The following is an 11,678-nucleotide window of genomic DNA, read 5'->3' on the forward strand; positions in this document are numbered from 1 at the left end:
CTTCCTAGTGTGTGGAAACTTTTCCTCCCTCACAGGTCCCTCCCCCTGGTGCAGGTCCCATCCCTATTCTTTTGTCTCTGTTTTTTCTTTTTTCTTTTGGCCTACCCAGGTCCGTGGGGTGTTTCTTGCCTTTTGGGAAGTCTGAGGTCTTCTGCCAGTATTCAGTAGGTGTTCTTTAGGAGTTGTTCCATATATAGATGTATTTCAGATGTATTTGTGGGGAGGAAGTTGATCTCCACGTCTTACGCGCAGCCATCTTGAAGGTCTCCCCAACAATGATTTTGAAGCAAAAAAAAAAAAAATGTTCCAACTAGCAACTGCCCATGAACACACTTGAAACAGATGAAAAATGGAAAGCCTCAGCAAAGAAATCAGAAGTCTCAGCAGAAGACACCGCAGTGGCCAGGACGGGTCACAGAGCCTTCCCTAACAGGAAGGGGGGAAACCAGTCTTGTCTCTTTTTGAAGACTTCTCTTTCTTCTTGGGGTCTCCATTCCAAGGAATCAGGAAGCTTATATTGAGTCCAATCATCTTGGTGGACACGTGTGACTTTCTTTTCCAAGCTGGTGGGACCTTGTGTAGGCCTTGTTCCCCTGCTTCTTTGTGGTTTCTTTATGTTTGATCTTGGACATCCCTTATAACTCCATTTAACTTAGTTACTAAGTTCTTAAATTAAACATGGATGGACACGGGGGACCTGGGTTGACAGGAAGTCTTGGAGACAGTTCTAAGAGGACGAAATTCCTAAAGAGAAAGAGAGAATAGGTTTGCATCCCAGAAGCCTACTGGGAAGGAAGTGGATAGGCTCAGGAGAGGTTAGAAGGAAATGCTTTTTGTAAGTGCTGAAAATCTCACTGAGTCTCATTGTTAGTGGCCTTATGTAGAGTTCCATCTTCCACATTTGTCTGGAACTGATGGGCTCTCTCCTTCTAGACAAAAATGTAACAAGGGAATGGAAGATGTCATTACCAAGTGGGTCCTCTAACCACCATGCTCAGGAAAAGAGCATGGAAGGCTTCCTATACCCAGAAGCAAATTTTTGGGTGCCAATCATCTTGAATATTGGCTAAGGAAGATAACCTTCCTCTGACCCAGGGTAGGACTGGATGGAGGCTGAGGCAGCGGGATAGACTAGGGAAATTTAGGGCTAATTAGAAGGAAGCACAATGAACAACATAGGGCAGAAAGAGCAGACGTGACCAGGAGTGGTAAGCATCTGGTTTGGATTGCAAAGGATCACCTTTTAGACACTTTCTCCTCCAACCACCAGAGCTTCAATTAAACCATCTGACTCATGATGTGAAAACCCACATAATTCAGCTGCACCATCAACAACAGCAACAGAGACCACTGGCTCTGCAGGACCACTGCTGATGCAGTTTATATTCTTTTGGTCTCTAATGAAAAAACAAAAAGTCTCAACAGGTATTATTTAAATTCCTGTGGAGACTCTCTCATTGTTTAAGGCAATGGTTCTTAAAGTGTGGTCCCTGGACCAGCAGTGTTAGCATCACCCGAGAAATGGTTAGAAATGCAAATTCTCGAGACCCAGCCCCAATCTACTGTATCAGACACTCTGGATCTTAACTCTGAGTCTTATAAGTGCTCAACACCTAGCAATTGAAAGCACATCACCCTCAAAGTTCTGTAATCCCTATGCCCCTTAGCTTTAACCAGGTTACCCTTTTAGAATTTTTAGGAATTTGGGGGGGGCATATTTCACCCCTCTCATGTAGCATACAAAGGAATAAATTGAACAACCTCAGTGTTTCTCTCCTCACCTATTTTTAGAGCTCTTAGCACATAAAATGAAAATAAAAGACTTTTTTTATTAAAGAAAATCCATAGCAAATTGGAAAGCAGCAGATGCCACATTAAGATCAACATCTTGCAAAAGGTATATCCTTATGGGATATACAGATATTTTGTCAAATTCATGGAAAGAGAAGAAAACAGGGTAGAGAGGAGTAGGCTCCAGAGAGTCAGCACCACCTGCTGCTCAGCCTGTGTACATTCCTAGCAGGTGCCCTCATTACTCATTCTTGATAAGGGTGCTTCTCATCCTGAGCACAAGGACTCTCCCAGCACGCCTGCCTCTGACTTCCTTGTGCTCCATCATCTTCTGTTGCCCCAAGTACTGGTCATATTTTCTCTCTTTGCCTCCATTTCCTCCTTCTTTTGTGGGAGTGCCAGTACCTTCCTGTCTATGCTGGGCCAAGGTAGAACACATCTTGGCCCTTCCTACCTCTACTGGCCACCTGAAGACATGTCCCCCGCCCATTACCTTAACTGTGGTTCTCATAAGAGAGAGCTATCTTCACTCACCACTTACATACTCTCTTTTAGCTAAAGAAGGACTCAATTCTAATAACGCCTTTCAGGCGTTATTAATGTAATACTTGGGACATACTTATACTAAAAAAGTATTCATTGTTTATCTGAAATTCAAATTTAACTACGTGTCTTAAATTTTACCTGGCAAGCTTACTTCCAGGGATCAGGGGTTCCCATTTCATTTGCTTAACTCAGGAGAGGCACTTCCTATCAGAAAGGAACAAAAATAAGGACGGGCTTACCTGCACACTAGTCACATATTGATTAAATATTGAAATGACAATATTTTTCATATATAGGATTAAAATGTATTATGCAAATTAATTTCACCTGTTTCTTTTTACTTTTTAAATGTGGCTGTAGGAAAATCTAAAATTTTATATGGAGCTCACATTTGCAGTTCACATTACATTTCCAATGAACAGCTCTGGCTTAGAGTCAAAGCCATGTCAGGGAGACCAAATAATTACCATCAGGCCAGAAGCCAGGTGCCAGCCTGCCCAGAAGGAGTTAGATTCTCCTCATTAGAAGCATGTGTGGCTGAAATGGTTGGGGATGTACAGAATCCTTGAGTGTAGTTTTATGTGCACAAAGTTATAGTTTTCATTGTTTTTCTTTTCTATTCTGACCAAACCTTGGTGGTTTTTGAGTGATTCCAGAACAAATAGGATTAGGACTGATGTTTCCTATTAAGTATATTTGCAGTTGAATTATGACATTAGATTGAGACACAGTGGGAGGAGGCAGGATGGGGCTGATTAAAGATGGTTAGTTGGGAAATGTTCTTGTTCCTGGAAGCTGTGCTGAGTTGTTCTTGTTTACTCCTTCTTTTTCTTCTTTTGGTTTTATGGTTGCAAATTGGTGGTGGCAGGACAGCTCTGATTATATTTGCTAGAGGCAAATGAAATTTTCATCAGCCAATCTCTGTGAGTCTCTTCACTTCTGAAAACTATTTACAGAACTGGGTTCCTGGAAGTGGCATTTTTTTAAAATAACACAATATTTTAGGGTCCCAAAGTTTAGATCTAGGACTTAAATTCTCTTTGATCTCCCACTTTCTTCCTCCCCCAACTGCCTAAGCTCCTTCTGAAGTTCTTGGGAAGTAAAGAAACAGTAGTGAGAGCAAAGCAAATAAAAATTCAAGACCTTATGGAGAGCAAGGGTTTGGTCTATGGTCAAACAACTTGACCTTTACCAAGTTCCATTTGAAATCTATATGTCAACCATGTCAAACTGAAGAATCAGCTCTCAGCTGCAGGATCCACCATCTGTCAGTTTCCACTTTTTCTCCTTAGTCTCACTACCCGCTGCCCAGTTTTCCACATTGCCCTCCACAGACCTTGTTACCTGGTTCTATGATATGCTATCCAAGGTCTCAGGCCGGTGGGAAGGAGTTGCTGTCACATTTAGCAGCTGGCAATCTAGTGAATCTAGTGGTTATTTCATCTAATTCTGCAGACCTCCCCGAAACATAGGTCTTCTTGTTGGCATTGCTGTCATTATTTTGAAGACTTTGTAGTACATGTGTGACATGTATTACTGTAACAGGAACTGATGGCACTGGTGTAGGGGCTATGTGCCAGATTCCATTTTGAGAAGAACATCTCACTTTCCTTGAAGTCTTGATATCTCAGACCCAAAGGAGACTGAGACTGTGTAGAAGGGATGGTGGGTGCTGACAAGGAAATTTGAAAGTGCGAGAAAGTATTGCTACTAGCTGCTCTCTTTCCCTCATGGGGAATCCTAGTTTGTCTAGAGGAGTCTGAGGCAATGGCATCTGGCGTGGAGTTCTGTCAAATGAAGCTGGTGATTTGCCAGAAACTCACCATCTACTGGTCATTGGTCCTTGTCCTGGATGAAATGGAAACTGGAGATGTAATGTAACTTTCTAAATATAGATGCCAGGATAAATAAAAACAAAACAAAAAATTCGGAAGTCTCAGGCTCAGCCCATCATCCCCTATTGCCAAGTGTCAACTATTAGACTCTTCCTTTGCCTTATTTACTGCCTACTCATAATCATGTTACTCACCACTGTGTTTGTGCTATCTTGGGTTTCATCCATAAGGCAGTGCATTTTAACATGTAAAATCAGAGCCAGTAAGGGGAGGGACAAGGTCTGGATCTTAGCTTCATATGTTGTGATGGTGGCTGGAGATAGCAAGACAGGAAAGGAACAGGACCCAGTGGCACTGCAAACTCCAGTCCTGGTTGAAACATGAAGTGGTGGAATGCCCCAGCAGCTACAACAGTGACTACAAATATAGATAGGTGGTTCCGTTTATGTACTGCAGTAAATTGAACCATCCCAAAGTTAATGGTGTAAAACCAAAGTTGTTATGGTCAGGAATTCTGTGTGTCAGGAATTTGGAAGGAGCATGACGGAGATGGCTTGTCTCTGTCTACATTGTCTGGGGCCTCAGCTGGGAGGATTTGAAGGCTGAGGATGACTTGACAGCTAAAGCTAGAATGACTTAAAGACTTGATCCCTCACATCTTGTAGTTAGACTTTAGCTGGGACTGTTGGCCTGAATACCTACACGTGACCTTTCCATATGGCAGCTTGGGCTTCCTCACAGCATGGTGGCTGGGATCCAAAAGCAAGAATACCAAGAGAAGCATGTGGAAGCTGCATATCCCTTTCTGACCTAACCTTGGGAGTAACACATCATTACTTCTGCCATACTCTCCTGGATACCTCTACTCTCCTGTAGAAATTCCAAGTCCCTGGTCAGAATCATGTAGCGGGGACACAGACACCACTTTTCCATGGGAGGAGTGATAAAGAAATTTGGGGTCATGTTTTAAAACACAATATCCTCTGACCACAATTGTTTACATTCCTTCCATGTGCAAAATATATTTACTCCTCCCAAGTCCCTACAGAAGTCTCACCCCATTATGAAATTAGGTTCAGCCTCAAGGTCTAAGTGCAAATGAGGTTCCCTGGGTCTGGTTCCTCAAATCCGGCTCCTTGAGTACTAATCTCAATCTGAAGACCTGTGAACTGAAGAGATTATCTGTCCCACTGTAGTGGGATAGGCATGGGGTAACTGCAATTGACACTCCCATTCCAAAAGAGGGAAAACAGGTTGCACACAGCAGCCACTGAAATTCTCAAATTCTGCAATCCAACAAGGCACATTTGACTAGTTTCTTATCAGGGCTCAATACTACTATCTGGGAATATCAATTCCGTGGCCCTTGACTCTGCTCTCTGGGCTCTTAGTTTTACCCTCAGAGTTACGTTTCCTTGTCCTCAAGAAATAGACTCACAGGTAACGCAAGGAGTTTGGAGAAGGGAGGCAGCTGACACCTGGGCTACTTGTCCATAGGGAGCAGAGCTTTGGCCCCTGGGTTTGGTTTTGGAGCAGGGATCTGGCCATTCCTGGGCATAGAGACTGGAGATACAGTGAGACATTCAGCCCTGGTCCTTCTTCAGGGGACTAGATAGAAATTAGTGTCCAACATCCCTCACACAAAGTGAGGTAGAGTGGAGGATCCAGGTCGATAGCAGAATATTATTATAAGACAAAGACTGAAGCTATTTCAATCCATAAGAAGTAGGTTAAATCAGCAAAAACTTTATGCTTGCTTTTTTCCCCAAACTTATTTTGCTTCCTAAAAGTTAATCAGGGCCCTTTGAGAGCTGTATTCTTCACAGTAATTTTAAAATAATGCATTAACTTGCTGTTTCCAAGTCACACAGTAAAGGAGCTTTAACCTGAAGTAGTTTTCCTTCAGAGCTAGTAGGATATTTTAGTTACCTCCTTACAGTTTATATTTCACATACTCCTAAATAGTATTGAGGCAGGATACTTAAAAGAAAACTAAGATTATCAAATAAAAATAAAAGATCAAAAACTATGTAAACTGTATGCTAAAAATTAGAGTTAATTTATCATTAGTGATTAAATATTAAGTTTGCTCTGAGCTTCATTCCAGAAAAAGCTTTAACACAGCTATGTCTGACATATCTTTGAAAATGTACAAACAGCTATTTGCTTCTGGAAATATTTACTTCCAGTTCCTTTAAAGATGAAATTTCTCTTAGTGTATATAGAGCATTGTTTAGTTTATTCTGAATAGAATGTTTGAAGTTAGAGAGGTCTTGAGAGGTCATCAATTTTGGTTCTTACTGTCTACAGATGAAGGTTGGAAGATCTAAAGAGATTCAGGGCTTTGCTCATAGGTCAGACTGATTGAGCAGAGCTGGGGTTGACTGCTAGCTCCATATTCTTCCCCTTATACCATAGAGGAGAGATTCTTACCTCTGAAGTTTTCAGTTACTTCTAAATAAAGTTTAACGAGAAAAAAAACTATATATTTGCAGTGAGAAGTTATGATTTGTTATACACTGGTCTTATTTCAGATATAAAGGGACTCTAAAGAAACATGAACCAGCATGGCTGGACAGTGGTGAGTACCAGGGGACTGAGGTAGCGGAATCGAGAGAGAGCAATAAGGGTGAGATTGTGCAGGGAGGCCCCAAGGAAGCCAGAAGTCATTCTTCTGGTCACTGCCTTGCAGGGACGCTCCAGAGAAAATGAGAGATTGAGTCTGGATGCCACTACCCTCCACTGAGGTGAAGGGCTTTACAAAGCAGAATTTGATCAGGTCCAAGAATTTCAGCTTCGGTAAACCAGCTGGATCTGCGGCGGCAGCAGTAGCAGCAGGACCGCGTGGCTCTGGGAGCAGCGACCCGGAGGGAGCAGGAGGCGACGCTGGCTGCAGGGATCCGGTGACAGCACAAGAGGTACTAGGTTTTACAAGTTTGCAACATGCATGAGTATAAGCTAGTCGTTCTTGGCTCGGGAGAAGTTGAAAAATCTGCTCTGACTGTACAATTTGTTCAAGAAATTTTTGTTGAAAAATATGGTCCTATGATAGATTTTTATAGAAAGCAAGCTGAAGTAGATGCACAACAGTGTATGCTTGAAATCTGGGATACTGCGGGAATGCAACAATTTACAGCAATGAGGGATTTGTACGTGAAAGACGGACAAAGCCAAAAAAAAAAGGGCTTCCCTGGTGGCGCAGTTGTTGAGAGTCCGCCTGCCGAAGCAGGGGACACGGGTCCGTGCCCTGGTCCGGAAAGATCCCACATTCCGCGGAGCGGGTGGGTCTGTGGACCATGGCCACTGGGCCTGCGCGTCCGGAGCCGGTGCTCCGCAAGGGGTGAGGCCACAGCAGTGAGAGGCCCTCGTACCGCAAAAAAAAAAAAAAAACAAGAAAAACGGACAGAGCTTTACATTAGTTTATTCCATCACAGCAGAGTCCACATTTAATGATTTACAATGTCTGAGAGAACAGATTCTTCGAGTTAAACACACTGATGATGTTCCAATGATTATAGATGAAAGAGTTGTAGGAAAGAAACAAGGTCAACATCTAGCAAGACAATATGCCATCTTAGAATCCTCTGCAAAATAAAATAAATGCTAATGAGATCTTTTATGACCTAGTGCAGCAAATTTATCGAAAAACTCCAGTGCCTAGGAAGGACCGCAAAAAGTCATCATGTCAGCTGCTTTAATATACTATTGATAAATGCATTGCAGCTCTGAGCCAGGTCTGAAAAACTGTTGCTCACTTCAACGGTGCCAGCATTCCAACTTTGTTAAACCTACCAACATGTTAAATTTTCTGTGGCGGAGCACTTTAAGAGGCAGGTGAAAGCTACTACATCAGTTTGCACATTCTAATCACTTTCCAGTATCACAAGAGAGATTTTTACTTATATAATAGTCCTAGAGTATGCAGCTGGTAAAACCAGAGGCTACAATCCAGTATTACTGCTAAGAGACATTTTTCATCCACCAATGTTGTATATGTATGAAAATGGTTGAACACACCCCATACTTTGTATTGGAGAGTATAATGATATAAATCCTAAAAGCACCACTATTTTACCATGATAAAAGAAAGCCCAAAGAGCTCCTATATAGACCACTCCAGATAACTTTGCTTCTTTGATACTTGTAGTTTATTGTAATCTTTTTTAAGAAATTCAAGGTCATTATCATTGTATTTTACTCACTTACCTTGTATTGTAATCGCTTTAACACAGCTATACAGTTTTTTTAATTAAAAGAACTGTGGAGATAGCGATCTTGTCTTTAAAATATGATAGTCCTTTCAGGAAAATGTCTTAGATTAAAGACGTTGCTTTCAATATCTGTTGGGAAGAAAATGTCCAGACTTTTCAAATCTTTTATTATATGTTTCTTCTTTTGTTTACATAGGGAACAACATTTATAGTTGTGTGTACAGTGGGGGTCTACAACAAGAAGTGTATATATTCAAACAATTTTTTAATTTTTGTAAATAATGTTCAGGCTTCTGCAGCTGGAGATTTTCACTGTGACTCCCCTGCTTGCTCATGCATAAGTGTATTTGCAATACCAAATAAACAGGTTTAGTATTTTTGCCTGTTAGTGATTGTTTCACATGTGTAATGTTTTGGTTGAGATGTTAAATGGTGAACGAGTACTGTGGATGTGAATGTGGGAAGTAATTTTAATCATGTGTAATTGGTCACAAGGCCTAAGCTGCAGTCACGATTGCTATTTTATTTAACAATACTTGTTGCCTTGTATGCATTAACATTTGGGTGTACAGATTGTGTGTCTTATCCAACAGGTAGCCACAGTATTTAAACTGACCAACCTAATGTTACGACTACTTTGAGGTGGCCAAATGTAAACTAAAAGCCTTAGTGAGAGGCCCGCGTACCACACACAAAAAAAAGTGGTACAATTTTGTGTAACAGCATCAGTAGTTCAATAAATTTGGATTGCCGTGCAAGAGCTTGCGCTTATTTAAAAAAAATAAAAAAGAATTTCAGCTTCTACATTTTGTTTGCTGACATTTCCTCCAGTAACTAGTTAGGATTCAAGCAGAAAGATAGGACCATGTAAGTGATATAAAGGATTTATTGCAGGGGACAAAACCTCATGCAATTGTGGGAGCTGGTTGAGCAGTGTATGTGAGTCTGCTGCCCTGTGTCTGTGCTGGGCCTGAGGTCACTGAGGCCTGCAGTCCAGAAGGGAAGATGAATGTGAAGCAGGGGCAATAAAGGACAAACTAGAATCACAAAGACAAACTGGAACCCACAGCAGTCAATGTCTCCAAACCTCCAACCTCAACAATGTGGGTGACCTGCTGGCACACTACACTCTAACGCTGCTCATGAACTTGGCCCAGAATTCAGAAAGTTAAGGAGAAGCTCCAGTGGGAAGTGGACAGAGTTGTGAGCCTGGGGCTGCCCAAAGCCAAGGTGGGCCATGAGATTGGTGAGTGTGAGTGGACTGTAGCTGCACCTGCCCTGAAATACGTCACTTACACTTTCACGCCTCCTGCACCTTTCCTGTGAGTGCAGCCCTAACCCAGAGCCATGCAGGGAAGGGAATTCTGGGAGATGTAGTTCCATCTTAGCTAAAGAGACTTCATACCCACCACCACCTCTATGAATTAAATTATCCTCCTTATCCTCCCAAAAACGTCATATTCAGTGTGCTAGCCAAAGGGTTCGCAGGTTGGCTATTTTTTGGAGATTTTTAGGAACGCTTAGAGGGGGGCATGTATGTCAGCAAAGACAATATTTCATGAAAGAAATTAGCAGAGGCATTCGTGGAAGGCCACACTGAAAGCGGTGTACACAGTAACTTTTAAGGACCAAACTTTCACATAAATGAGGCACATCTCTACCTGAAATTGTAACTTCTGAACTAGGACACTGCAATCTGAATAACTTGAAAGTATTTTGTAGAAGAGCTCTTGTTTCACTTAGACAATAAACTGAACCTTGGGAAAACCTAGATTTGATAGAAATAGAGAGGGAAAAGAAAAGAGAAAAGGAGAAAGAGAGTTTGAAAATAAAATACAGCACTTACTATGACCTCAGGGCTAAGTAGAGCAGACAAATTTCCCTTGAAGGTTCTTGAGATATGAACTGCAAAGGCAATTACTAAAAATACCGTTTGGTTAATCTTCCGCTTGACAATTCACTTGGGTGCCCTTTGACTGGGACATTCTCCACACCACCCCACACCGCCACCCTTGCTCTTAATAAAGTTAACATGCACAGTCCCCGACTTTCTTATCCGTCTGCAGGCTTAACAAAACTTGAAAGACTTCCCTAGACCACATGCCACAGAAGAGAAATTCTGGGCACGGGACAGGTGGATTTGCAGCTTTTCTCACGGGGCTAAATCCAGAGGCCATTTCTCCCAGAACAGAAAAACAGAGGCTAATATTAGCTTTATTTTGCTTTGTTGTTAGGTGGATACTAAAAAGGGACTAAAATCAATGTCCCAGTGACCATCTAGGGAATGAACAGCATCACCTGGTGCTGTGCCCTGTTGGGAGCAGTGAGAGGCATTGGGTTTGCTATAGAGGTAGAGTTTATCTTGGTCTGTGAATCAGGCAACGTCTGTTCACTTAGTTGGAGGCTGAGGAGTTTACCATCCAATGAGACAAGTGCTTACATGTTCCTGCCATTTCTACAATATGCGTTTGGTTTTTTGAGGTGACATGCTTCATTAATGAATATTTTCTAATATCAGAACATAGATGTTGGTTTGCATTTTTGGTAAAAAGTACATAACATTAATTTTCTCATTGTAATCATTTTTAAGTGTACAGTTCATTAGTATTAAGTATATGAAACTCTACATTAATTAAAAACGAATTCCTTCCTCCCCTCAGCCCTTGACAAGTACTCTTTTTTCTTTCATTTTTTTAAGCCATTTTATTGAGGTATGATTGTCATAAAAAACTGTGCATATCTATAAAAAAGAAACAATAATTTGATGAGTTAGGAAATAAGTATACACTCATGAAACTTCTACTACATTCAAAGCCATCCAACATCTCACCTCCAAAAGCGTCCTCCTACCCCCTTTATATTTTTAAATTTTTATTTATTTTTAATATAATTTTTCTTTTGTGGTAAGAGCACTGAACATAAGATCTACTGACCTAGCAAATTTTCAAGTATACAGTACAGTACTGTCAACTACATATAGGCCTTATGTTGTACAGGAGGTCTCCAGAATTTATTCTTCTGCTCTAACTGGAACTTTGTACACTTTGACCAATACCTTCCCATTTCCCTGTCTGTCCAGGCCCAGGTAACCACTATTCTATCTACTATCCTATTCTGTGAGTTTATTAGATTCCTCATAAAAGTGGGATCATACAGTATTTGTCCTTCTGTGTCTGGCTTATTTCACTTAACATAATGTCCTCCAGGCCCATCTGCCTTGCCGCAAAAGGTAGGATATCCTTCTTTTTAAAGGCTGAATAATATTCCATATATATATATATATATCACATTACCT

At 41.3% G+C, this 11,678-nt stretch overlaps 1 pseudogene; it reads left to right on the plus strand.

Moving 5' to 3' along the window:
• Positions 1-7,115: 7,115 nt before the first annotated feature.
• Positions 7,116-7,870, plus strand: LOC114891314 (annotated as a pseudogene).
• Positions 7,871-11,678: the final 3,808 nt, after the last annotated feature.

Source organism: Monodon monoceros, unplaced genomic scaffold (assembly GCF_005190385.1).
Source record: "Monodon monoceros isolate NGI ecotype Baffin Bay Population unplaced genomic scaffold, NGI_Narwhal_1 Super_Scaffold_11, whole genome shotgun sequence".
NCBI lineage: Eukaryota > Metazoa > Chordata > Mammalia > Artiodactyla > Monodontidae > Monodon > Monodon monoceros.